The 26,938-nt window shown below is 38.5% G+C and overlaps 1 protein-coding gene and 1 long non-coding RNA gene across 8 annotated transcripts in view; both read right to left on the reverse strand.

The window, feature by feature from the left end:
* The window catches only part of LOC135365384 (uncharacterized), a 29,102-nt gene extending 11,460 nt beyond the window's left edge, over positions 1-17,642 (reverse strand). Inside the window, exon 1 of the long non-coding RNA XR_010413076.1 lies at positions 6,703-17,642. This is a non-coding gene — a long non-coding RNA (uncharacterized LOC135365384). The remainder of the gene's footprint in view (positions 1-6,702) is intronic.
* The window catches only part of PDE4D (phosphodiesterase 4D), a 745,734-nt gene that overhangs the window by 336,732 nt on the left and 382,064 nt on the right, over positions 1-26,938 (reverse strand). The gene's annotated exons all lie outside the window — the stretch shown is intronic.

Below are 26,938 nucleotides of genomic sequence, written 5' to 3' on the forward strand. Positions count from 1 at the left end.
AGAGAAAAGCATTAACATAAACCATTTTGTAAGGCCCAGGTTAAATCTAATCAGAATGCTTGCTTCATAAGTAAATTGTTCTCAGAAATTACACTGTCTGATCAAGTTTCTCTCTTTTGTCTAAACACTTATTGAAATCCTTAAATATACCTTGACAATGAAATGTACTAAACACAGGTTAATCTTTTATCATGAAACACAGCATAATTCTGAAGGTCCAAGATTTGGATTAACAATCATAAGACTTTAGGTATTGAATGTATAAAATTGAGCACATCTGTATTCACTCAGGAACAAAACAAGGTGGTTCTAAAAATTCTTTCATCATCTTGTGTTCTTTGATTTTGGTCCTTCCTCCTATGATTTGAACTTAGACCTTTAAGGGTTAAACAAGAACGTAAAAGAATGTAAAACACCTAAAGGAAATTACACATTTTCTACTTATTCAGAATCTTTCCCCCAACACCTAGAGCATTGCTTAAAATATAGTAGTTATTAAAAATATTTATAAAATAAATAGCTCTCTCAGAAGTTCGGGTCATTCTAACCACCCTAACATTTTTATTTATCTATAGACATTAAGGGGAATTGATCACTATTAAATAACAGCAGCGAAAATGTTTTCGTTTGCAGGAACATAATGCTAAATTGCACAAAGTCAAAAAGTAATCTACAAATTAATTACAGAGCATTATTAAATGAGTCAAAACTGTTCTATAAATAAATAATGCAGTACTTTGCCAAAGGTTGTTGCTATTATGTGTAAGCCCTCAGGATGAAAACTACGAGTCCTATTTTTAATATGTTCGTCACATTAATTAATGAACAATATAAACAATTTATGCAAGCACATCAGCTAAGCTTTACTCTTGGGAACCAGCGGGACATTTTAGTAACAAGAGATAAAAGCAGGGAACACTCTTTTGACTTGGAAAGCTAATTCCAAATTCTTGATTTTCCCCAATGGGTAGGGTTTAAGCAAAATATGGCACAGAAGTGAAATATATAATCAAAGCCAACTTTCCCTTAGTAGGGGAAATATGATCCTTTCACTATTTTGATTTGGATGCTGTCTCCAAACTGGCCCCAAGCAACCTCTTCTGTGTGGTATTCACGGCACCTCCTCTTGCACCATATGCTCTCTTGCAGAAGGAGGGGGAGCATGTCTCAATGCTTCCCACTCCCCACTAATGCCAATTAAAATCTATTCTCGAGAATCTAATCTCATATATTCATACTTGTATGAATTCAAATCATCATTTGACCTTTCCATGAAGCATTTGCCTTTTTGGTCTTACCTCTGTGCAGAAAAGACCAAAATATAAAAGCTTTAGGGTTGTTGTTTTTTTTTCCTTTTCAAAAGAAATTTTAAGCATTAGACATCAGAAAGATAAGGTTTCTTAGTTGGTTTATTTTGTTTTAAAATCAAAGAGCTCTGTCTGTCACTGAAATGATATATAAAGAAATTTAGTCATACATGTTTCAGCTATTTAAAAGGAACTGTACAGTTCATTTTTTGGTGGTTCAGGCTCTGGCACTTTGATTATACTCAATACTGGCTTACTTGGCCATCTCCTCAGTTTCTTAATGTCTGACACACATTTCTGATTTCTTGATGGATGCCTCTACCATAAGGATCCAGCACCTTCTGAATGGAAACACAGCTGAAACCATATCCAACTTTTTCTCCTACCAACCCACTGTCACTTTGGACTTGCCCATTTCCCAGTCTTTGCAGCTCAGTCACGACTGACCTTTTATCTCCATGCCCCACTGCATTAGTTGTGAATTTCAGTGATGTTCTACCTACACAATATGTCCAGAAACTTCCTTTGTTCTAATTTTACTTCCACGAATTTAGTCTATTATTTCACTACTTTTTTTTTTTTTTTAACAAAAATAGTATTTGCTCATTGTATTAGTTTGCTAGGTCTGCCATAACAAATAGCACAGACTCTGTGGCCTACACAACAGAAATTTATTTTCTTCCAGTTCTGGAGGCTAGAAGTCCAAGATCAAGGTGTGGACAGGATTGGTTTCTTCTAGAGGCCACTCTCCTTGTCTTGTAGATGGTCATCTCCCTTTAATCTTCACAAAGTCTCTGTGCCTGTGTTCTAATCTCTTCTTATAAGGACACCAGTTATATGGGTGTTATATGGGTTAGGTTATATGGCTTATATGGGTCCTTCTTATAAGGACACCAGTTACATGGGTTAGGGTCTACCCAGATGACCTCATTTTTTACCTTAATCATGTCTTTAAAGGCCCTATCTCCAAATATAATCACATTCTGAGGTACTGGAGTTAGGACCTCAACATGAATTTTGGGAGAACACAATTCAATCTGTAAAACTCATATGTTTCCTGTGGCACATGCCCTCATCCCAGAATGTTGTAGTTCTCCCTTATCCACGGGAGATACGTTTCAAGACTCCCAGTGGGTGTGTGAAACTGCAGAGAGTACTGAACCCTATATATCCTATTATTTTCTGTACATGCATACCCATGATAAAATTTAATTATTTATAAATTAGGCACAGTAAGAGATGAACAACAATAACTCATAATACAATAGAACAATTATAACAAGATAACCAAAATAAAAGTGATGTGAATGTGGTCTTTCTTTCCCTCTAAAACATCTTATCGTACTGTACTCCGTGGTCACATGAGATGGTAAAATGCCTATGTGAGGAGATGTCGTGAGGGGAATGATGTGGGTATTGTGACGTAGCGTTAGGCTGCTACTGACCTTCTGAAGATATGTCAGAAGGAGGATCATCTGCTTCTGGACTGTGGTTGGCTGTGGTAACGGCGACTGTGGGTTAGGGCGGATTACACTAATATTTTTTCCCAGGACCATTTTGATAGTCTTTAGAAAAACCATGTTCTGCAGCCATAGACACATCTTTTAAACAAAGCACCACTCAGGGCTCCCGGGTGGCTCAGTCGTTAAGCATCTGCCTTTGGCTCAGGTCATGATCCCAGGGTCCTGGGATCGAGCCCCGCATCGGGCTCCCTGCTCAGCGGGAAGCCTGTTTCTCCCTCTCCCACTCCCCCTGCTTGTGTTCCCTCTCTCACTGTCTCTCTCTCTCTCTCTGTCAAATAAATAAATAAATAAAACCTTAAAAAGATAAACCAAGTACTGCTCTTCAGAATGCCCCATGTTTATTTCCTCATTTCCTCATTTAAGGACTTCTACAATTCAAATTTCCACCTTCAAGTTTTCTTTCCTATGATTCCAGTAAAACGCAGTCACTCTGGATTACTCACACATAGACCTCTATATCCTATATCTGTTGCTTCCGCCCATTTTTCTACGAGTGGCATCATTCTGCAAGACTCTAATCGGATGCTAGTATACTTTAGCATAACCCTTCTCAAACTTATACACACCCTTCCAACAACAATTGTTCCCAGTTCCTTGAGCCACAGCCCATCTATTCGACCTTGTTTCATTGATCATTCTCTGCCAGTTTCCTCACTCCCCAAATCCTAAGTATTCCTTTAGCAGAAGACTTGTTGCATCATGGGTACTGAATAAACCATTGATTGAGTTGATTAAAGCCAGTTTATTCACCATCATTTGTTTCAGGGGATAATATGATTAAAATGTCCAAAACAATTATTATTCTTGTGTTCATCCTATAGACAGGGCATAAATCATGGTTGATGACTAAGAGACAGCAATGGTTATTTTGGTTGATTGTTTTTCTCCTGCAAATAACAAATTTTTCACCTTAAATAATTACAGGTTGTTAATTTTATATCTATCCATTTATTTTTATAAATTTATATACTTTACCAAAATTTTTTTGGTGTCATTTGTGAAAACTAGGAGAAATACTCTTATTTTCTACATTATGGGTTAGAGAACCTCAGGGTCCATTACTGACTGGTTTACCTAAAGTTTTGTAAGATCTGGTGTCAAGGCACTTTTTGATCATTTCTAGTTGATTTTCCTTTGTACTTCACTCTTTCCAAGGTTTACTTCGCATTTGGCACGAAGATTTTAGCTCTTCTCTATCATCTTGTCCTTGAGAAAGCTTAACAAATTAACTTAAGGCTTTGAAAACAATATATGAATATAGAGCAAATGTGTCCACCTCTGATAGTCTTGTTCATATAGCCTTTTCCATCTCCCAATCATCCTTGCTGCACTTATTATAGAGACTAGAGAGTAAATATTAACTTTCCAATTTCCTTCCCATTAGAGATGGCCATATGGTATGGTTCTGGCTAATGGGCTATAAGCTGAAATCTTTTAAGGGCTTTGAGGAAGGCTTTTGTGTTTCTGATAAATGGAATAGAAACAACTAGAGCTGCCTCTCCTCCCCAGTCCTTTTCCTTCTCCTCATCACCACATGTAACACCAACATGGTGTCTGTAGTCACACTAGCAACTTGCTGTCGTGAAGAAAAACCAAGAAAACTGCATAGACGCTGGCCTTCTGTACTTGGTGCTAACATCATAAACAGCTGAAATGCCTCCAGTGGTCACTTCATCAAAAGCAACGCCTTTCTGTTCAAGCCATTTTAGGTCCTGGTATCTCATTACTTACAGCCAAAAATATTTAAAACGAATACAACAAAGTTAGTAGTTCGAGTTTATCTTCTGTGGCCACAGAATGTGCTTCCTAATCAAAATCCAGTTACAAACCCGCAAATTCAGTTCCCTAGGTAAAAAGGAGGCAAAGGAAAGTGAGCTGGCTGTTTTCACATAAATCGCTCACCAGTAAGAGAATCTCTGTTAGCCTCTTCCTTTTCCCTCAGGGATTATTGCTATTTTTTCTACATATTGGAAGACAAGGAAAAAGCTAAATTAAAAATTAGATGGAGAGGAGGAACTTTGTGAGTTATCCATTGATAACCTTCATGTAAGGATTATTATCATCTGCTTCTCATTAGTGAAGGAGGCATAGAATGGTATAGAATTTTGTTGTCCCTCTGTTTCTGTTTTGTTTTTTACATTCCCCATACAGAATACCCCATATGGTATGTGGGGGTGCCTCGGTGGTTCAGTTAAGCATCTGACTCTTAATTTCAGCTCGGGTCTTGATCTCAGGGTCATGAGCTCAAGACCCATGTTGGGCTCCACTCTGGGCATGGTGCCTACTTAAAAAAAAAAAGAATACCTCATAACTGATCCATAGCTGACAAGAATATCATTCATTTCTATTTTTTTTAAGGTTTTATTTATTTGACAGAGAGAGACACAGCGAGAGAGGGAACACAAGCAGGGGGAGTGGGAGAGGGAGAAGCAGGCTTCCTGCCAAGCAGGGAGCCCAATGCGGGGCTCGGTCCCAGGACCCTGGGATCATGACCTGAGCCGAAGGCAGACGCTTAACGACTGAGCCACCCAGGCGCCCTGAATATCATTCATTTCTAAAAGAAATTCAGGAAGCTGAGTGTGCCTCTCTTGAGCGCACTATTAAAACAATTAAAATCAGCTGTTATAATGCTGTTTTAGGGTTCAGATTTTGTAATTTATGTGGCGTGAGGCATTGTTCATTTTTATGGAGAGATTTTGGTTCCAGTTCTGCTAAGTCCTAAAGAGTTCCAATTAAAGACTCCTTAGGGAGTTTTTCCTTCCTCTGCTGGATTCGAGATTTTTTACTAAATAACCTAAGATTATTTCTGGTGGGGATAATTTATCTTTAATTTTAATGCCTTAATTGTTTTTTACACACATCCTGAAACCCAGGACAGTAATCTCATTAAGAAATACAAAACTGTATTTATAATATATTAAAATGAAAACAATACATTGTTTAAGGATGTATGCAAATTGTTAAACCTGCAGGTCTTGTTTATGCTGAACCAAAGCTGAAAAGTAATATTGCTGCTTATCTGAATAATAGATACTCTCATATGTTTAATGCTACTTATAGTTTTCTTTCAGGGACAAAACTTAAACATAAAATGCACAGAATCATTATTATGTCTCTGAGCAGTTTCAAATTGAATTGTGTCCTTTCTCCATATGTCTGATAGCCTTGTAAGACTGGTAACTTGTCTGACAAAAGCAGCTTAATGTAAGGAATTAGAGGAAACAAGTGGGAGGAGCTGACCTGGAGGACTTTCCTTGAAGCTGTGTTTGCATAGTAAGCACATTGGTTGCAAGGTATTTACATTTTTATGTTAGTTGTCAGCACACTGGGAAAACCAGTGCCTTCCAGCAACTCCTTGATACCACTGTTTGACCGAGGTTAACAGGGAGGAGAGCAGAACTGTATCAACACAGGTGTATGACATTAATGAGGCTCTCTCCTCACCTCATTCCTTGAAACAAATCTCTTCTTATATTCTATTAATTACATTGTACATATATCATCTGTGGAAGAGATAAACCAGTGAATCCGTCACTCCTTAGTAAAAATAATGGAAATCACCTGGCTCTTCCCACCTCTTCCTGAAATGTTGCTGGTACGTGTTTTTTTCCCTTTTCTAAAACACTCTTCCTTCTGTTTTTCGCTGGGCTAGTTCCTATTCACCCTTCATTTCTCAGCTTTTATATTATTTTCTCCCATAAGCTTTGATTTTCCAACCCCATGTTAACTGGTTTTCCCCTTTATAATATCTTTTGGGCTTTTTACTTCTCCTTTGATGTGCTCTATCTGATTATGCATTTAATTTTGGTATGACAAGTTTAACGTTTGTCCTCCCTACTCATCTGTCAGGCTTGTGAGGGCAGAAACCATACCTGTTTTATTCACCGATGTTTTCTCAGAGCCCAGCCCCGGCCAGGATAATATAAGTGCTCTATACACTTATCAACAGTAAAGGGTTCCGGTTGCCTTCCTGGACTGAGAGCATGGGAACCAGCCCTAAATAACAGCAACAACAGGAGTCTTCAGACAGTAGAACAACCATTTTGCAGAGGAGAAACCTGAGAAGACTGGAAAGTGTCCAGACTCTGGAACTAAGGAGGAAGGGAAGGAAGAATTGCATTTTTTTCACAGTCTTGCTCAGGGTCATGGTGGTGGCTAATAATCTTTGTTACTCAAGAAACATATACTTTTTGCCTCCATAAGGAGGGGAGGGGGAGGTCAATGCTTAGTGATTGTAAATGGAGTTGAACCATACAACATGCATTCATCATTTTTACCCAAAGATCCACTTAAAATAAAGACACAAGTAGAATAATAATGAGAGCTTTTTTTGTTGTTTTATTTCTTTTTACAGATTCTGTGGTACCACTATAAGTGTCTCCCTCTCAGGGATGAAAGAAGAATTGCTTCTTTAACACCTACCTTTCTGTGTGATGGGGGACATGCCTGAAAGTGGAAATGGGAAAAACTAGATGGTAGCAGACTGCTTTGGTCTTATCATAAGCTTCCCATACCCTTATTAATGAACAGATAGAAGTAGGCTTACAGTCGATGCGGTATTCACATAAACATCAGAAACAGTTCAAAAGATTCCAAAAATAAATTCTGAAGCCACTCCCTGCCATTTGGAACAAGTATGGTTTGGAATGTTCCCCGTCTCTGTAATTCTGAGAAAAATGGTCTAAACTAGATGGTCTATGACTATATTCAGATGATCCCAATTCATAAAATGAGAACAGAAGAGAACCGGCCTCTGTAACAGTGACACCACAGGGAGAACAAATTGGCTCAAGAAGCAATAAAACAACCGGGAAGGCCCCTTAAGGTAATCAATTTTGTTGTATCGCTTTTTGCCATGACTCTGAAGAAAGCTAATTTAGTTTCTTTCTTTTTTTTTTTTTAAAGATTTTATTTATTTATTTGAGAGAGAATGAGATAGAGAGAGAGCATGAGAGGGGTGAGGGTCAGAGGGAGAAGCAGACTCCTTGCTGAGCAGGGAGCCCGATGCGGGACTCGATCCCGGGACTCCAGGATCACGACCTGAGCTGAAGGCAGTCGCTTAACCAACTGAGCCACCCAGGCGCCCCGCTAATTTAGTTTCTGAAAGTAGTATCTTGCTGCCTGGAATTGGTACCCACAAGCTTCAAATAAACTCTGCCATGAACTGTAAGCTGCCCTTGACAGAAAGAAGGGCACACTCAGCTGCCAGCCACCAGGGAAGGTGTAATTTCACAAAGCCAGACAGCCAGGGAAAGCGATCCTCAGAGGGAACCCTTGCAGGGAAAAAAAATCTTACCTTTCTTTTTGCCTCTCCATCAGTAACCTCAACAGAGCTATTTTTGGATTATTTCTCTTTATCCCTACTTATGGCTATTGTCGTATTTTCGGCAATGTATTTTTGGTGCTTGTTGTCAGAAGTAGGTATAGTCCATAAGAGTTTAACTGCAGAGCGAGGCATCCCAGGGTTCAAACCTCAGCTACCTAGCTCCTCATGAGCCAGCAGGCCCCTTACCCACATGACTTCCGTTTTCAGAGCCGTACGACAATAATGCCCACCTCTCAGAACGGTTGTGAGAATTAGTCACATTACCACTGAAAATGCCCAGCACAAGGCCAGGCGTATAGAATGGACTTAATACACCGAAATCTTGTTCCCTTTAATTTTTTTGGCCTTCTCTTCCCTTCCTGTATTTTTCCATCTTCAGCATATCAGCCTCACTAGTAGAGGATTATCCGGCACGCCCGCCAAGCCTGCTGCCCACAGAGAAGTCCTGTGTGCCTGACACAGGATGCAGCCCTATGAGGGATTTAGTCTGTTCACTCAGTGCTCAGTTCATGTCAACATGCAAATGCTCCTGAGAGAAGAAAAAAGCACTAATTCTTGTCTAATGATTTATTTACACTTTGAAGTCTTCTTCATTTGTTCACAATTTATGTCAGCAGATTCTGCTAAGGGATATATAGGAAGAAGAACAGCTTTGCGGACATGGGGGTGTGCAGGGGGCACAGAGAGGAAGAAGGGAGAAGGGGCTGTGAAAAGCAAGCTGCCGGCGTCAGTCACTCTGTTGAATCCACCCACGCCACCCCTGCCCAATTCCTGGGTGAATCAAACGGGCGTGCTTTTTAAACTGCCTACTGTTAGTTTTCATGTTTAATGGCCAAAATATTTAGGTGTAATATTTGTGAATGGCAGTGTTTCGTTTTCACAGGTGCTGTTTTACAGAGTCAACCAAAAACTAATCCTCAATCCTGCCTGTTCCAGTAATCTGATCCATTCCTGAAAGCTCTTCTAGGTTAGGATTCCTTGAAACTATTTCAGAGATTGGTACATTAACATTGTATTAGTTCTGGGACGCCAGGGTGGCTCAGTCGGTTCAGTGTCTGCCTTCGACTCAGGTCGTGATCCCAGGGTCCTGGGATCGAGCCCCGCATCGGGCTCTCTGCTTGGCGGGGAGCCTGCTTCTCTCCCTCTGCCTGCCGCTCCCCCTGCTTGTGCTCTCTCTCTGACAAATAAATAAAATCTTAAGAAAAAACACTGTATTAGTTCTAGGGGTAGTTATATTAAAAATTAAAAACAAAGTGGGGACAATAAATTGTATGTATTTTAAATCTATGGATCTAAAAAATAGGAATCTTATCTTTAAAAATCTAGCAGCCTATCTAAAGTTGGAGTGGGAATCTAGAATGTCCTACATTGAGATAGCACCCAGAAAGATGCTATTAAAGTGAAATGTCTTCCCTTTTGTTAAAAGAGTACTAGTTGACACTTATCTCCCAATTATTTTTAGAATAAGTTGCACCTATATGAGGCGAGCACATCAATGACTGGATTCGTTAAGGGTTTACAGGTTTTAAGAGCCTCATTTTCTCCATCCTTAAGATGTAGCTCATCTTTATTATATATTTGAAGCGGGCATAAAATCTATGTTAAGTTTTGCATTATTTATGCTATTTTCCTGACACTTGCAGACTGTATTTAATGCATTCGATAGGAATTTTAAGATTACATATTCAAGCAATACTGTTACTAAAGAAAATTTTTTAAAATTCTAAAATGCTGTTAAAAGGGCACTTCTAATCATCAAGAAAATTAATTTTAATATTCTGAGAAGTAAACAGAAAAGTATGAATTTCATTTGTTCATAGGTGTGTATTGAGAATGACTTCAGCAGTTATGGTAGACTACTATTCTTTGAATAAAAAGAAAATATAAGAGGTGTAGGACCCTTAGAATCCAAGTTACTCTCTTCAAGTATAATCACAGACTTGGTGAATAGTATCTTGAGTTTAGCCAAAGTTAATTATTTTGTTTCCTAAACAGTATCTTGAAAAAAATATCACCTATATAAACTTCTCTTAACCCTGAATACAGAAGTGTTGACTTGCCAAAAAAAGAGGTAACAGCCATTATTCATTCTCTATTCATTTTTATAATACAGGGAACATTTCAAACAAGTTGCAGTTTTGCCAGAACAGAATTTAGTATCCAAGAGCCTACTGTCATTTGCAATTATTATTAGCCCTTTTATAGTCTCTTAATGGAGCTACTGGTATTTTTTAAAGGAATTAGTACAAGTCAAGGGCATTCATAAAGCCCTGTCTTTAATGATGATGGTTGCAAACAGCAGCAGCAGACGTAGTAACAGCTAATGTTTCTGGGGTACTTGCCATATGCCAGGCACTGTATTGAGCATTTTACAGTACTATCTCACTAATTTCCACAGAAACCTTATGAGGTGGGTACTACTGTTATTTCCACTTACAGATGGGGACACTGAAGCCGAGAGAGGGTTCACAGCTAGTAAGTGAAGGAATCAGCTAGTAGGCAACAGACCAAACCCAGTCTGACTCCAGAGACCAGAACTATGCCTCTCTTAGATGAACTCAATAGGACCTGCACATGATTCTACCAGAACATTCAAAATGATTTCATAAGGTCATTTTTTTTCTGCCTCTAAAGTGATTCTTAGGCAATTCTGAGAGGGCATGGAGAAATTTTAAGAGGTCATAGGATGATGAGCTTAAATCTAGGAATGGCATGAGAATCCTCCATCTTCTGGACTCTCTTACCTCTTACCTCCATTCCCATCTTCATTCATGTTACACAACACATTACTGTAAACTACTTTTTTTTGGTAGTGGGGAGGGATGTTGTGAGGAAGAGTCATGGGAGATTTTATAGGTTAAAAATCAGGAGAACCACTGGTTTTATATATAATTTCACATGAATGTTTAAGACAATCTCTCAAGGATTCTTTAAGGTTCCATAATCTATGATGCCCACCAGCAAATGTTGTTTTTTTGTTTTGTTTTTGTTTTTGTTTTTTAAAGATTTTATATATTTATTTGAAAGAGAGAATGAGCCAGAGAGAGAGCATGAGAGGGGGGAGGGTCAGAGGGAGAAGCAGGCTCCCTGCCGAGCAGGCAGCCCGATGCGGGACTCGATCCCGGGCCTCCAGGATCATGACCTGAGCCGAAGGCAGTCGCCCAACCAACTGAGCCACCCAGGCGCCCTCCACCAGCAAATGTTGTATCACATGATAAAACTTTATATTCCTATGTTATTTCACAAACAAACCTCATTTGAGTACCTCTCACAGAAAACCTCTGAGCTGATGAGGAAAGAGAAATATAGCCCTACTTCACAGAGACAAAGATAAGGATCAAGGCTACATGGTGCGGTACAAACAGGATCCAAAGCTAGCATCTAGGTTCTTAATCCCAATCAGTCTTTCATGAGTGCAAAGGTGTTCTGCTGTATAATAGCCTATGGCTTGGTGAAAACAGTCTTCTCAGTGAACTGCACTTTGCACAAGGAAACCAAGGGCTCAGTAATCTCATATCCTTGTTTAGTGTATCTCAGGATTCACTGAAGTGTCAAATCTAAAGAAGCTGGCTATCTCAAAAGAATGTCTGATGAAGCAGGGCTGGAAGAATGCATGTCATTAACTCTTGAAACTTGTTACCACTGAGTTTGTGTTCCTAAATGGTTTCTTTCTGGGAGGAAGCTGGAGGATCATGTTCTGAACCCAAGATAATCAAAGTCAGGTAGACAGGACAGGAATGTGACCAGGATACTAATCAGGAACTCCACGGTAAGTATGCAGCTCCCGAGGTCCCAGAGACAGAAGTGCCTCTGAGAAATGCTCAATTTCCAAATATAGAATAGCTAAGTAACAAGATTTTGCTTTTTGTTTGAACCCTTTCAAATTTCTCACTGCGGTAGGAACTCTTGACAACAGTCTGTTTTCATGATCCTTGATGGCATTTTTTGCACAATTTATAGAAGAAAAGTCATAAAATAAAAAATAATGTAAACCAGGAAATACATTATGAAACTTTTGGCATTAGGTAATCAATACCAATTGTGGGACCATTACACTTCTGATGGCAATGATGTATTTGTTATGTTGCCAATGCTTCTTCAAGTCCCAAGTTCTTACTTAGAAGTGTAATCTTATTAGAAGCAAACCCTACCTATGTCCCCTGAAAACAGACTCCTAGACAGCGATGAGTCTAAATACAGCTTTCTTTGAATGTCTCTGGATCACATGCTATGGATATAACTAAGAAATGCATCTAAGTGTATTTTTAAATCCCAGGTTTGATTTTCTGATCAAGCTAGAAGGGAGCCATCTGAACATGACATGATACATCGTCCTGAACATTTTATATTTTCTCAAAGTCACCTTCACTTGTAATTCATAATAAAAATCAACAATGACAGATAATAGGAAACAGCTGAATATATTTCAGCATTTCCAAGTCTTGTTCTCGAGATGAGTTCCGGCATATACAGCTGATATGTGATATATAAATGCACATGAAGGGGAAGAGGTGCTCTGTGGTAAAGTAAGTTTGAGAAAAAAATGTAACAAAGTTCAATAGATTTTCAGTACTTCCCAGTGCCTTTAATATGCTAACGAATGGATAATGTTCCACAGGGAAACAGAATATGCAGCTTTTCTGAAAACTACTTGAGCATAAAAGCATTATTTTGCAGAGTAGTTCCAGGGACCAAGGTCTCAAGGATATATTTTGTCACAGGAGCCTGGAAATCACACAGGGGTGGATTCCTAGTATAGCTCAACACTGCTGTGCAACCTTGAAAGAGTTAATGAGATACAGTAGCCTCTCCCTTTATTCGAAGTTTCTCCTTCTGCAGTTTCGGTTAGCTGTGGCCAACCACAGTCTGGAAGCAGATGATCCTCCTTCTGACATATATTCAGAAGGTCAGTAGTAACCTAACGCTACATCAAAATGCCTATGTCATTCATCATTCACCTCACCTCATCCTGTCACATGGGCACTTTATCATCTCACACCATCACAAGAAGAAGGGTGAGTACAGTACAATAATACACTTTGAGAGAGAGAGACCACATTCACATTACTTTTATTACGGTATATTGTCATAATTTCTCTATTTTATTGTTCTTGTTGTTCATCTCTTACTGTGTCTAATTTACAAACTAAACTTCATCATAGGTATGTATTTATAGGGAAAAAAAAGCAGTATATACAGGGTATTGTACTATCTGTGGGTTCAGGCATCCACTGGGAGTCTAGGAACATATCCCCCATAGGTAAGAGGGGACTACTGTATTCTAAGCTTTGATGTCTTGAGGTTAAAAAAAGGTTATAAAATTAAAAGATACTAGGGAAAACCACATTATATTCTTGACATTCAAATGCATCTAGGATCGTCACAAATCCCCAAATTTATTAATATCACCATAAGATATACTTTTCCCTTAGAAAATTGACTAAAATAAATACTCTCATTGCTGCTTTCACCCCATCACTTTATAGAAATGTTTTCAGTTTTCTTGCCTCTCCTAGAATCTGACTTCCATTAACAGCTCTAGTTTGCTAAAGTTTTAATTCTCATTTGGTAAACAATTTTGCACTGACTGGAATACTATATGAAATATTCAAAATCTTTTTTGGGGGGAACACAAGGATATTGCTGACTATGGTGGACTTATTCATAGAAGTTATTATTTATCACTTTAAATTTCATACTTTTTATCATTTTTCTAAGAATTATTTTCTTAGCTGTTTTCTTTCTTGTCACTTCTGTCGAGATCGGTGCTATTCAATAGAAATATAATGTGAACCATGAATGGGGACCGTATCTGTAATTTTAAATTTTCTAAAAGCCACATTACAGAAAGTTTTTTAGAGACCAGGTGAAATTAGTTTTTTTAAAGATTTTATTTTTAAGTAATCTCTATACTCAACGGGGTGTTGGAACCCACAACCCCTAGATCAAGTCACACATTCTACTGACTGAGCCAGCCAGGTGCCTCCCATGAAATTAATTTTAATAATATATTTTATTTAACCCAATATATGCAAAATATTATCACATACATGTAATCTTAATAAAAATTATTAATGAGATTTTTTTCACTTTTGTTCATACCAAGTATTTGAAATCTCTGCATTTTACACCTACAGCACATCTCAAATGGACTAGCCACAGTTCAAGTGCTCTGGGGTTAGCAGCTACCTTGTTGGACAGCCCAGGTCTAGATTAGCAATCAGCTTTCTTTGGGGGCCGTTTTTCTACACAGATACAAGATACACTAATAACACAGAGCTACTGCATTTGCGAGGAAGGATAGAGAAAGAGACTACCATACTGTGATGTGGATACTGGGTGATCTATAGGCTCATTCAATAATAGTTAAGTACCTTACATCCACTGAAGAGCTGAGCTGTACATGGGCTCCTATTACTACTTGACACGAAGCCCCAGAGTCCTTTATAATAACTCAGTTTGCTAAAGCCAAGGGGTTATTGTAATTGATTTGCAAGTAGAAAAAGCAGTAACAGTAATTTGAAATGTAAAAAAAAATTAAATTCTGTAAATAAACACCATTTGCATACATAACACCTGACTAGGTCCTGACATTTTGGAATAGTTATTAGATATAAGAAGTTCAATCTCCCAGGCTGTGGTATGTATGTATGTATGTACACAAGCACACACACATACCCAAACATACACATAAATGCACATAGGCACATATGTATGTTTGGTATAAATCCCACATTTTTATAAAGAAGAGTATTTATTTATTTGACAGAGAGAGAGCGCGCGAGCGAGCGCAAGGGAGCACAAGCAGGGAGAAGCAGAGGAAGAGGCAGAAGCAGACTCCCTGCTGAGCAGGGGCTCAATCCCAGGACCCTGGGATCATGACTTGAGCCAAAGGCAGCCGCTTAACTGACTAAGCCACACAGGCACCCCTAAATCTCACTTTTTAAGGGGTCGGTGGTTGGTGATTGTTATTTCTCTTTTTTTAAATAACGGGCACTACAGAACAGAAGGCAGAGAATCATTCTTGTTCCCTAGACAAGCTTGCTATTCACACTTAAGCTTGCCTTCAATGGAAAGAAATACGCAGCTTATTCTTGCAAGTAATGATAATTACCGTAAACGGACGGCTTCTATATGTCACAGTGGTCTAAGGGTTATGCGAGCATTCTCTCAATACAGCAGTTAATGATGTATGTGCAGAGGCAACTGAACAGAGTCCCTTTAAGAAGCTTAATAAATGCCAAACAACCCATAAACGGAACAGCCACGATTTGAACTTAGGAATCTCTGCTCAGCCATGAAGCTAAACTATTCACCTTAAATGCATAATGTTCTAAACACTCTCTTTCTAGATACCATTTTTTATCTAACCTGAATTAGGTACTTATAAGCAATACCAATATTTCTTAGGACTTAAATATCTCTGAAGATCTTAATGGGAAAAAACTTTGTAAATACCTAGTTTTATACTGAGCATAACCTCTCATTTTATTCTATTAGAAGACCCATCCAGGAATAGGCTCAGTTCTTTCCTTATCTCTGACAAATACCAGAATCTATAACATATGGTGCCTTTTCCTGGCATCATTTCTTCCAGTGCTTGCATTCATCTTTAATGTGATTATTTTGTGGTCTGCTGGCTCTTGAGATGATATACCACCTTCTCCTTTGAACTGTGAATTACCATATTTGGACTTGCTTCTTCATATGCTTTTTACTAGTCCTTTTTGTTTCTCTCATTTGTTAAATTGAAACATTAAAATGATCAAATTTATCCTAATAGTATCTCAATTTTTGTTTTGGTAATGCGACAGAGTTTAACTTACTAGTAGTTGCACATAAACTGGCTCAATCAACTAGACAAGTAAAGAGCCCACTGATTTCACAGGAATCCAGCATTAGGGAGGTTTCTTTCTTGGAACACCAGAATATACAATATAAGGTAAAAAACTAGTCTTCATTTTCACAACTATCCTCTTGCTTGCACTTACCAGCATTCAAAAGAATAATTACTACTGTTCAGAAGAACGATGTTACCAATAGAGTCACTTTTGAAAGTCTGCCAACCCCTGATTTAAGCAACATATATCAGAATTGAACATATAAAACTTGGGGCTTCATATGTCTAGCAGATTATACATCCCCATACATTGGCTGAATGAACGCTTGAATTGCACATAAGCTTATAGGGACATTGAACTCTTCATTGATCATTCTTTGATCTTTCCTGAGCTTGGTGTTAGTATCAGGAATACCTGCTTGGTTATGAAGAAATATTTAGGCAAATACCCTGGGTCATTTACAGTTTTTTATACTTCTGTAATGCTATTTCTATAAACTTAAAGAGATACAGTAATTGTATAGTTTATACATTCAATCTCACACGAGGAGGCTGAGGTCTATGGAAGTTAAGTAACTTGCCTGATATTGTATAATGAGCCAAGATAAGAGTGGAAATCTAGTAGTGCTGACCGCTGCTATTCCAAGCAGAAATGGTATAGTTCATATTATGATTGCCATAAAAAATAACCTCAGTAAATACTGCATGCTGGGACTTTACCACTATGATAATAAAGAACATTTATATCAAAAATAAGAAATTATATTTTGTGTGGTGTTACACAATAAATAGTAAATAGATGAAGTCTGATATTGGATTTGAATATGAAAACTTACATTAGGTCTTCATACGGTATACAAAATAATTTATGGAAAGGATTTTTTCCACAGGTGTTATAATAAAAATCCCTTCTATCCATTTACTCATCCCTTAGTTGTCATTTTAAACCAAGGGAAATTAAAAAAGGTCCTGGCTCATGCCTTCTCCTCTCCCCATAATTCACTGTCACTGATATTAAAAGATGTGTAAAAACGCTTGAAAAGTGATCACTAAGTTTTTAACACAAACTTCCCGATATTTCCGGTGGTACAGGATACTCGTCAGCTTCCTCAGAAGCATTACAAATTCGTCACTGAGGATGGAGACAATATTGGTGGATGGGGATGGCTTCCAGACTTGGCCTCTTAAATTCTTACTTTAGCTATGTCTCAATGCTCTGTTTTAGTGGTTTAAATCATTCACGGAAAAGCAAGTGTTCTGGCAATCTCATTCTGCACATCTCAAGAAACAAAACAGCTTAAATTCTCTATCTTTCCTTCTCATCTTCCCTGTCAGTGGTGTCATCTTAAAACTATTTCTATCAATTGAACCTGGAGTACACCATTGAAAGCTGTGGATATGTATTTATTTTAAGCATTTACAAAAGTTCCCATGATTCATTTTCAGTGTCTACATATTTTGTTAGTGTATCACTGCATTATGTCAGGAAGTCTCTCTATACTAACAAGAATGAGGATTACATCTGGATTCTACTAGGGGACCACAATTAAATTTTGACTGATTACACACGGAAGCAGACAGGTGTATTTTACCTGCAAGATTAACTCTATCTTAAAAATGTACTTTTTTTTTTTTTGTAGGAGAATCTTTATTACTTCTATTACAGAAAACTGAACAGCATACACTCTGCCTAGTTTTTCGGCTACTTCTTCAGCCTTTGCCTTTTCCAGCTTGGCACTGTGAGCCACTGATTTTGGACCCAGGACACTGTCTTCCCAGTGATGGCAGATCTCATCATATCTGTCATTATAATTGGTCCTGATGGCTTCTACCAGCTTAGCCAGAGCTCCTTTGTCTCCCGAGTTAACCTTTGTGAAGGCAATGGTGGTGCAGATCTTCCTGTGGACCAGATGCCCCAGCTTGGCCTTTCTCTTGATAATGCAGAGGGAACCCTCATCTGATGACACAGGCCAGGTGGGAAGACTGTCGGCTTGATGGGATCCACATCATGTGCAATCACTACCAGCTGAGTCTTCTTGTTTTCCACCAAGATGGGACAGTATTAATCCCTGCTGGAAGGACTCTCAGTGGGGATGTGTTCTTTGCACTTCGTATCTCTTAAACCCTTTCTACTCATACTGGGATCCGAGGAATAGTAGCAGTAGCACCATCCTGGAGCTTGGTGGAGATGCAGAATCTCAGGCCTTACTCTTGACCTACTCAGTCAGAAGCTTCATTTTAACAAGATCGCCAGGAGATGTGTGTGCATCCCATTTTTAGAGGCACTGGCCTAAGGCATGGTATTCAGTAATTACAAACTGTCTTATTCTTTGCAGCAAAAGTGTCAGTTCTTCAGTTTCTGATACTGAGCCTAACTAGATATTCATTCAAATATAGTTAAATGAGGGGCGCCCGGATGGCTCAGTTTGTTAAGTGTCTGCCTTGGGCTCAGGTCATGATTCTAAGGTCCTGGGATCGAGTCTTACATCGGGGTCCTTGCTCAGTGGGGAGCCCTGTTTTTCCGTCTGCCTGCCGCTCCCCCTGCTTGTGCTCTCTCTCTCTGACAAATAAATAAATAAATAAAATCTTTAAAAAAAAGAAATATAGTAAAATGATTGAAAACAAAGAAGAAAAGAAAAATCTAAGATAAAAATAAAGCCTGAATAATATCATGTCCTTTGTTTATTTTACTTTCCGAAGTTGTGGTTTGGTTTTTTGTTTGTTTGTTTGTTTGTTTGTTTGCTGTCAGATTCTTCTATAAAGCACTGTCTCAGAATAAGTTCCCCAATAGAGGTTGAATGCTATCATGCCTGGTGGACCCGTCTGCATTCGATGACCATTAGGCTGATCATCTACTTAAAGGATGATCCTTATTCCTAGAACTCCCCTTTCTGTTTGAATTTGGATATTTCATATCTTGTGGTCACCCCTGGCAGCAGGTAGGACAACAGGGAATTGAAAACAAAGATAAGCCATTCTGCTTTTCTTCAGCAGTTTTGCTAAAAGATTCGATAGTTTGAAATATTTGATAGGTTAAAATGAATTCTGTGGACTCTTATTTACCAAGGCTCAATGATATATTTTTATTTATCATTGACAAAATGATTAGCGATGGTATATCCTGGAAACAACATTTCAGTGACCTGGAAGAATTCATATGTGTTCCAGTGGGACCCAGGGAGTTTTAGGCACTGGGAAAGTTTGATTCCGAGGATTATATTTTTAGTAAAACCTCATTTCTAAGGAATCTAAAAGTGAAGCTCAAATATAACAACTTCAGGAGCCCACAAAGGTAGAGATTAAAATTTAAAAGAGAACATTATAAATCCTTAATGCCTTTCCCAATTTTCAAGTCAGGTGACCTTATGTAGAAACTCTTATTTTCAAAGTTCATGATTTGAAGTATCTGTATGGTAATAAAGTATACATTGTTTCGTATCATGAAACCCGCAAGATATATTTATACTGCCTTAACTTTCCTTTTTGTTCTATGGAATATGCCACCAATTAGAGAGACTTAGGATTGGATTTTGAAAACTTCAAGAAATAGGACCCACAGTTATTGCACACGCTAAATTTCTCCAGTCATCATCTAAAATTAATGATCACATTTTGACATGGTACAAATTGAACCTGGGTCAGCTTACTTACTTGATGTACCAATAGTCAGACTGGTATCATAAATCAGTTTATGACCAGCTTTAGAGGGGATGACATACAAAAGAGGATTATATGTCACTAGGATCTTGACATTAAAAAAAATAAATCTTGGGCACCTGGGTGGCTCAGTTGGTTAAGTGACTGCCTTCGGCTCAGGTCATGATCCTGGAGTCTCAGGATCGAGTCCCGCATCGGGTTCCCTGCTCAGCGGGGAGTCTGCTTCTCCCTCTGACCCTCCCCCCTTTCATGTGCTCTCTCTCTCTCATTCTCTCTCTCAAATAAATAAAATCTTAAAAAAAAAAATCTTGACATTAAAAATAAATAAAGACAAAGAAAGAAGAAAAAGAATAAAGGGAATGTACTGTATCATGACTTACATTGTCTATGTATTCAATAGTGTGTTTACACAAGTTAAGTTGGCTCGGGAAAAGCCCTAAACAACTTTTCCAAGAAATAATTTATGGGACGGAAAAACCTCATTTAAAGTGAGCTATATATAGGATAAAGTGAGGATATATAGCTAGAACTGAAAGTAGGAGATGGTCATTTTAAAATAGAATAAAAAGATTATTAATTGGTTTTGCTCACAGTGGTTATTGTTGGGTTGACAAATGAATCTGAATAAAATGTAAGAATAAGATTACAGACTTACACTGAATATGGGTCAAAGACAGGGTCAAATCTCTTTCTACACAGCGAGTCAAGTTTTCCACTAGGGGCACTCATTTCATACGTGTGGACTATTTACCATGAGGAGAAGTAGAATTTGCTTCACTATTCCTGGAAAAAGAGATCCCGTAAATCAGAATATCCATCTCCTAGGTAATCATTTATTAAGATGCTGTCATTGCAAATGGAATACCTAGATGGCCTGCCCTTTGGCAAGGAGGTGGAAAACTGGAACACAGCTTTGGGAATTATATAAATGGTACAGTCACTTTAGGAACCTATTTGGTGGTATCTAAAAACATGTATAAACGGCAACCCAGAAATTCTACTCTTCAGGATACACCCAACATATGTGTATGTATACAAACTTACACATACTCCACGCACACTTGTTTATCAAGTGACATATCCTAGAATGTTCACAGCATCTCTATTCATAATAGCCTCAAACTAAAATACCCAACTATCCATCAACAAATTAATGACTAATTTGCAGTATATTCACTTGATGAAATATAATCATGAGAATGAACAATTTACAACCACACAAAACAATATAATGAATATTACTATCACAATGTTGATGGGAAGAAGCCAAAACAGAAGAGTTTATATTGTATAATTTCATTCATTAAAAAAGTTGAGAAACAGGCAAAACAAATCTATGCTCGTGGAAGTCAGGATGGTGGTTATCTTTGGAAGCATAGTGACTGAAGGGAGGATGAAAGGGTATCCTTGGTCATGTTTTATTTCTGGATCTGACTGCTGGTTATATGAATATGGCTAAGCATTTTTTTCTCTCACCCAGTTGCATATTCGAACCTATCATCTACCCATCAGATTCTCTTAGAGGGCTAAGGGCTCCATATAAATAATTTAACAAGGAAGGAGAGTCCCTTCCCTTTTTTACCAATACCGGCTAGGCAAGACACTTATTTTTTAAGTTCTATAGGGCTGACACAAACATTAAGCCTTTCAAATTCATTTCAAAACACAAGATAATTGTTTACCTCGCCAGAAATGTCTTCTTTCCCTTTCTTGTCATTTCTGCGAGATCTCTCCGATGATTCTGTTGCCTCAGTCCAAATGGATTTTCTTTAGGAAGAGACATCTGAGGTTTTTTTGTCCCTGAGTATCACAGCCAAGGGTCAGGGGAGCAGCATACACAACAGAAGTTGTAGTAATCCTCCTCCTCCACCAGGGGAGACAGAACGAAAACGTATCCACCAGCAGCACCAGCACTACTCGCAACAGGCAACTGCCTTTGCTCAAGACATTATGAACTTTATAGCAAATGGCTAGAGAAGGTTATGGTAGGAAAATATCTAGTCATTTTATAGGCAATGGTAAGATACAGAAATAAAACAATTATATGAGTATATGAGCATATGAGATATATGTTTTTTAGTTCATCTGAGATTGGGGCAGTGATACTTTGTGGAACCCACAGATGGGAACTTTTTATCAAGTACGACCCAAAAATGGCAAAAGGATTTTTTGGTCATATTTTTCTCTCCCCTACGGTGACCCCTCTTTCACTAGGGAATGTACTTACATCATCAAACTAATGTGATTCTTAAACAGGACATAAACCTTCCCTTTAGATGAGAACACTAATCAGATTCAGCTAGTTTTTCATTTTCCATCTACCTAAACACTGCCATTACATGGAAAGAAAAATCCCTGAAAAACCAAGGCTACTTTACGGAGTTAGACCTCTCTTCCCAGACAATCCATTTTATTATTCTATATAAACAAATTCTGCCATTGCATTCCTTTATCCATAGCAACTTCAAGTGGATAATCTACAAATCAATTAAAGAAAAGTTAATTGCCAAAAAGGATCAAGGAACAAGCATTAGAAACATAATATTTACAGGCACCATCCTAAAAATTTATGTGTTAGAGAAAAGTTGGTCTGACTAGCTTTCCTTCTAATCCAACATTTTAATTTGTATGATTGCTTTTAAAAATAAAAAAGTCATCACACCATTACTCTTACCTTATGACATCTATGTTTGGGGGCTGATGTGGACAGATAAGCCAAGCCAAAAAAAAAAAAAAAAAAAGGTACTACTATATGATATGCTACTGCTATTGATTTTTAACTTTAATTTTTTTATCTTTAACATTTTCTATGTTTGGAACTTTTTGAGGATTACATGAAATAATGCAACAGAAAGTACGATATCCACCCCCCTTTCCTTCTCCTCCTTACATGTCTACAATAAAGGAGAAAGAGAGGCAAATTCAGTGAGGAGAATGGACTCTGATCTGCCCAAGAACACAGTCAGTGATGAGGTCAATATTCATATGTTTCCATCAACTTGGTGCAGTTCTGAGTTATGTCTTGTCTGCCTAGGACTGCAATGTACTTATAGAAATACGGAATGGATACACTTCAACTTCTATGTAAATAAATTGTTGTTTTCTTTAGGAAGGCTTCCTTGACTTTTCCAAGCAGAATCTCTTATCTCAGTACCTACGTTGTTTTATTTCATTGTTAACTTGGTTTGTTTTCTGCCTTCTTCTACCACAATGTAAGCTTTATGACAGCAAAGACCTAATCCATTTTATTCATCATTCTATCCCTATTATACGGTCAATAGTTTTAGGTGGCTAAGAAAGCAGGAGGCATGGTGGGGTACGAGAGCTGTCCATACCAGCTGACAAAAGCAGACTCTTAAATTGGTTGTTAAACCTAGCAACTATAAAAAGTTAAATTACATAAACTTATAATTTAAAAAATTAATTTAAATAAATAAATTATGTTATAATTACATAATAAATATTCAAGATTCCTCACTTCCTTATAGTTTGCCTACATTGTGATATCATGTATGTTCTTGAGGTCATTTACATCTACATATCTGTATGGGCTATACTGCTTGCTAACTCTCTATTTAGTGCCCTCTATACCTTGAAATGGGCCGCGGGGAGCATTTTTGCCATGGAAATCAGCAAATACTACAAATAGACTTTGTGTGTGTGTGTGTGTGTGTCTTCACAGAAAGCTGGCTGTTAACATTCACCAGCCCACTAATGAAAAGGCTTATCATAGGCATTCAAAAATAGTTTCTGAATGAATGTATTCAATCTTTTATATGAATTCTGATTACATTTGAGTGATTTGTTCATGGTCACATTAGTTCTTAGTTTATTCCTTTAGCCCACCACAAAGCTCCTCTTTTTCAGGTTCACTCTCAAGCTCTCTTTTCAGAACAGGGCGTATGGACTTGTTGCTCTTGGGAAATGTCTATCTTTTGCATTTGATTGACTTCACAGAGTTAAAGTAGTGCGTATCTACTCTGTTCACAAATCCATCTTTTCTCTTTAACATTTGAGTTGTTCCCTTGCAAATTCACATTATCATCAGGTATTAAATTACACAATTCGACAAGTTTATTAGTTCCATATTGTCCTCTCCCTTGCCAATGGAATTTTCTTTTGCTCTGATTCACAGTAACTCTGCATAGTTCTCTAACTCAGCCTTACAGGAAGTCAGAGGCTTTCTTTAGCCCCTTGTCAAGAAAACTAGAAAAGCTTTCCAATTATGGTTCGAAAGTGAAAAACAAAATGGAAGTTATGATGGGGCATAGCCAAGGCAGGAGGTGGGTAAATGGCTGGGGCAAAACACATCGGGGCTGGGGCCTCCACAATGAGAAGCAGCAAAGGAAGGGGTACAGAAGCAAATGTTCCCTGTCTCGTAAAGTGTTCATTATTTGCTCTGCTCAGACTAAACAAGTCTTCTCCGGGCCGCTCACTAAAGGTACTATCCCTTAAAATTATGTGCTGGGGATTCCTCAGTTTCATGACTCACAGTCAAAATACTACTAGCTGAAAATCATAAAATCAACCTTATGACAATAATATAAATTTTATTACCCATGAATTAAACATGGATGCTCACTTCCATTACACATTCAGAAATGGCATAATTTAAAAGCATGGTATGGCTCTCACGTGGACCATCAGAACTCTTCACAAGCATAATTACAAGCTCTCAGCCCTGGGGGGTGTCTTTGTTTTTTCTGCCACCTTGATTTCTGCCTCTCCTGCCTGTCCACATTTGACAGTGCTCCATGCCGGTTGGTAGCCCACAGCCACGTCTTAATCAGTACTTTTGTAATAATCACACAGTTTTATGTCTTTTTGTCTGTGGTTGCTCCGTGTGTCGTCTTGATAGTACAGAGAACTCACAAGCCTTATTTCTCCTCTTCATTTCTGTTTCTGGTCAGCATTGCTTTGCTAATTGCACAGATCCCTTTGAATGCTCGAGATAGGACTTTCTTTCAATTTAGGAAATCTCAGCTAATGCCTTCCATAAAAATTCTATTTACAAAAAGGCCCCTGCAAAAACGCTATTGCAGCTGTTGTAGGACGGGGTTTTTAGACTTGTAAGTAAAGTGTCTAAGTTTAGTTTTACTTGAAGGAGTCTTTCTAGTATTTAAAAGCTCATCCTTTTGTGGTAGCTGCCCAAATCTGACTCTTGGACTCCTCATTGCAGAAAGTGGCAACCATTCTGTTTGCTGCCTTACCAAAGACACTGAATAAGATGGGATCTACACTGAAGTGAGGCGCTGGGACACTGGAGAAAAAATTCGTGCAGAAGTGCACAGAGCCATGGTTTCAAGCTCTGGCTATGATACTCTCAAATTTCATGACCTGGGCTCTCTGTAGGTCTTGAGGTTTTTCTTTTTTCTTTTTTTTTAGAGTTGGGGGACGGGGCGTAGGCAGAGGAGAGGGAGAATCCCAAGCAGGCTCCACACCCAGCACGGAGCCATAGGCAGGGCTTGATCTCACAACTCTGAGAATGTGACCTGAGCCAAAGTCAAGAGTCTGACGCTCAACCAACTGAGCCACCCAGGCGCCCTGGTCTTTAGGTTTTTCAATGTAAGATGATGGGTTCGAGCAGATGAACTCTTGGGTCTCTTTAGCTTTTGCCCTCTGCTCTGTGAATGTGGGGGAAGGAAGTGGAGTGTCCCCATTCTTGTCAGGGGTCTAAAAACATTTGTTGATAATTTCATTCATTGAAGGCATATTCCTCAACCACCTACACCATGTCACAACCCTTACAGGCATTAAAGATAAAGAGGTGGAAAAGAGAAGGCAAAAATCACTGTCACATGGAGCTTATATTCTAGTATTAGTAACAGCTCACATTTATTTTAGTGTTTTCATGTGCCAGGAATTCTATATGATTAACAGGCTTAATCCTTACAACATCCCATTTTACAGATCAGAAAGCCAAGGCAATCAAGTTCAATACCCCACAGCACCTTTCAAAGACGCAGCTGCTTATACATGCAAGCTGCCGGTGTATTGCACTATTCGGTAACCAAATGTGGCCCCAGTGACAATCGCTAACCTATAAACCTATTTGACAAAGAAGCATCACAAAATTGGTGAGATGATAAGAGGATGGTGGAAAATGCTGTAAAAGAGGGGGTTAGGCAACCCACTTTTCTGTACATATTCTGAGGGGCGAAATGGCCTTTTGAAGTAGGCATTAATATTTTCCATTTACAGACATGGAATCTACTAATACAGGTTAGGAAAAATTGCCCAGTCAAGAAAGCAGCAGAGTTGGATGCAAACTTCATCTGTTCAGCTCTAAAGCCAAAGTCTTTCCCCAATACCATGCTACCTCTCCCCACGTGTGCTGTGATTGTTAGCCTTCCTGTTATTCCTATAACGATTGTTATGTTGCCTTTACAGTAACTATTTTTCCCATTTTCAATTATGTTAATATTAGTCCCAATTTGGAATATCATTAAGAAGGCCCATTTAATATTCAAAACAATGCCACTGGCATGAAACGGCATGAAGTTGACCTCTTTTGCTCAGAGAATCTTCAGGCTCCACTGAACAGCTGGCCAAGGAGCAGCATTCTGGCAGTGAAATACAACCACATGACCAATGTTTCTGGCCAGATGAAATGAACCAGATGGAAGCCCGTGGAGCGAAATCCAGGGAGAGGGTAGAGCCAGGCCACTTTAATCACAGATTCGTTTTTTTGTTTTTGTTTGTTTTACTTAAGAAATCCTTTTTTTTTTTTTAGAGAGAAAGCAAGCAGGGGGAGGGGCAGAAGGAGGGGGAGAGAGAGAACCTTAAGCAGGCTCCAGGCCTAGTGAAGAGCTGGAGGCGGGGCTCAATCTGAAGCTCCGAGATCATGACCTGAGCCGAAATCAAGGGTCAGCCGCTTAACCGACTGAGCTACCCACCCAGGTGCCCCAAGAAATACTTACATTTTGATGCTCTTGTTTAACACTGCTTTAAACCAGTATCAATTAGGTTAGATGACAGTTCAGATATTATTTAGTAAGTTTATATTTTAATTGACCACTAAGCCATGTTCTACATCAAATTACAAGGTGCTCTTTCTTCAGAGAAAGATTCTGAGGTGAACCGAGGAGGATAGTGGATCTATTAGAATAGCACCTCTCATGACAGAACTCCTCCTGTGTGGTCATGGGAAGATGTGGTCAGGAAACTGGAGGTAGCAGAGTGACTATTTAGAATTCTAGGCTCTAGGACAGACTGCCGGGGATCAAACTTGGGCACATTTCTTAAACTATGCCTAGTTTCCCCAGCTGTAAAATAAAGACAATAC

Source organism: Mirounga angustirostris, unplaced genomic scaffold (genome assembly GCF_029215605.1).
Source record: "Mirounga angustirostris isolate CCGP_5_RB_7025 unplaced genomic scaffold, mMirAng1.0.hap1 SCAF_7, whole genome shotgun sequence".
In the NCBI taxonomy this organism is placed as follows: Eukaryota; Metazoa; Chordata; class Mammalia; order Carnivora; family Phocidae; genus Mirounga; species Mirounga angustirostris.